Source organism: Hipposideros armiger, unplaced genomic scaffold (genome assembly GCF_001890085.2).
Source record: "Hipposideros armiger isolate ML-2016 unplaced genomic scaffold, ASM189008v1 scaffold_38, whole genome shotgun sequence".
Classification (NCBI taxonomy): domain Eukaryota; kingdom Metazoa; phylum Chordata; class Mammalia; order Chiroptera; family Hipposideridae; genus Hipposideros; species Hipposideros armiger.
The window spans coordinates 2518405-2521079 of NW_017731388.1; positions in this window are offsets into that span (position 1 = coordinate 2518405).

Below are 2675 nucleotides of genomic sequence, written 5' to 3' on the forward strand. Positions count from 1 at the left end.
GGCCGCTCACGCTGGCTGCTGGCTACATACGGTAGCCCATGGCAACCCACTGCAGCAGGGGCTTCAGCCTACGCTGTCACCAGCGACTCATGGCAGCCCAGCTCCAGGTTGAGCTGTTGTTCAGCATCTTAGCTGTAGAGGGCAGCATCACTGGCCCTCATATGTGGGATCCGAACCGGGGCCCTCTGGCATCCCAAGCCAGCTCTTAACCATCGCGCCACTCGGCCGGCCCTGAGATCTTCTTTTTTAATGTAGATATTTACAGCTATAAATTTCCCTCTGAGCACTGCTTTCACTGCTTCCCATAAGTTTTGGTATATTATATTTTTATTTTTATTGATCTCAAAGTATTTTCTGATTTTTCTAGTGATTTCTTCTTTGATGTATTGGTTGTTAAAGAGTGTGTTGTTCAATTTCCATGCATTTGTGAGTTTTCCAGTTTTTCTTCTGTTATTGATTTCTAGCTTCATTCTCTAATGGTTGAAGAAAATATTTTGTATGATTTCATCTTTTAAAATTTATTTTTTTTATGACTTAACATATGATCTCTCCTGGAAAATATTCCATGTACACTTGAGAAGAATGTATATTCTGCTGTTATTGGATGAGGTGTTCTGTGTATGTATGCTAGGTTTAGTGGTTTATAGTGTTCAAGTCTTCTATTTCCTTATTGATCTTCTGTCTAGATGTTCAACCAATTATTGAAAGTGGGATATTGAAATCCCAATTCCAACTATGATTATAGAACTGTCTATTTGTCCCTTCAGTTCTATCAATATGTGTTTCTTAACGTCTCCAGCCACCCATCTCTCAGTACTTCTGCCCTCTAGCTCTACCCATGACTTACTAATCTGCTTTCACTTTCTGCAAGATGTCACATTATCTGGCCTCTGAGCCTTCATGCATGCTTCTCTATCTGCCTGGCTAATTCTTATTTTAAAAACAATCAAATGTTTTCTAATATTGATCTAATTTAAAGGCTAACAATACCAAGTGCTAGCAAGGAGAGAGAACAATGAAAACCCTCATACCATAAATTGGTACAACTAATTTGGAAACGAATTTGGCAACATTTAGCGAAGCTGAAGAAGTCTACAACCCACATCTCAGCAGTTACATTCTTAAAAACATGACTCACAGGCCTTTCACACCTGTATACAGAAAATATGTATAAGAAAGTTCAAAAGAGCATTGCTTATATAACAATAAAATTTAGTGTCCTTCAACAGGATAATAAATGAATCCTGAAAATCATAATGTATAATAATATGATGGAGGCGGCTGAGTGGCTCAGTTGGTTAAGAGTTGGCTTGGGAGTGCGAGCTCTGAGCAGCAGGGCCACCGGTTCAGTTCCCACATGGGCCAGAGACGCTGCGCCCTCTATAGCTAAGATTGTGAACAACAGCTCGACCTGGAACTGGGCTGCTGAGAGTAGCAGGCGACGGCATAGGCTGCAGCCCCTGCTGCAGTGGGCTGCCATGAGCTGCCGTGAGCAGCCGTCCAATGGCCGGCGACCAGGAAGAGCGCAATGATCACAATACCAACATGGGCCAGTGAAGCGGAGTTCTCCACAACTAGACTGAAGAACAAAAGGACAACAACTTGGCTGTTACCCTTCCCCGATTCCCCAACGCTGTTCCCCTCCCCAATCCTCCAATAAAATCTTTAAATAATAATAATAATAATAATAATAATAATAATATGATGTAATGCTACATCACAGCTAAAATAGCTACATGTAATCACATGGGTAAATCTCAAAAACATATTGTTGACTAAAAGAAACAAGTTTCAAAAGAGATTACAATATGATACTATTACCAAAAAGCTTAAAATCATGAAAAATATGCTATACATTGCTTACGGATACATGCACATGTAGTAAAAGTGTAAAAACATGCTTGAGAAGGATAAACACCAAATGCATGGTGACAGTTACATTTGCCTATGGGGAGAGGGAGATGAAGGAGAGAAGGAATGAAACTGGGTGGGGTTCACAGGAAATTTCAACTGTGTTTTTAAGACAGGTTAGTTAATATAACATCAGGCAGTTAGGAATTCCCTGGTAGACTGAGCAAACATAAAAAAAATTAAAAAACACTAGCCATTCCTTAAACTAGTCATTCCTTTCAAAATTATAAGGTAACTCCCTCATACTGGAACAGAGACATCAATCATGCCCCAGAGCAACAAAGCCATTTTGAAGGACATTACGAAAGGCCTTCCCAAGGCTGAGCAACAGAACAAATCTGATAAAACACTTTAATGACAGGCACCAGCATTCCAGCATTCCCCCTCCAAGGCAGAAAGAAAAGTATAAAACGCAAGCCTTTTACCCTAGCTGGTGGGCATCCCATTTTCCGGTTACCCACTCTGGTTCGAGAACTGTAACCTTTCTCTTGCTTTAATAAAACGCTCCTCTGCTACAAACTCTACCTCTCTCGTCCATGTCTCCATTCTTCAGCTTCATGAGACCACAACCCCAGCACAAAATATATCCTACATCATTTTTTTAAAGCCCTGAAGCAAGTTTAATTATAAAATGTTAAGATTCAAGAAAGCTGGGTGGTAGGTACAAAAATATTTATTTGTTCCATTTGTTATAAGTTTAAATAAACCAAACATAATATAAAAAATAAATTGGCTGAAAATCTGTTCTAGGTCCTCAAGCAGTC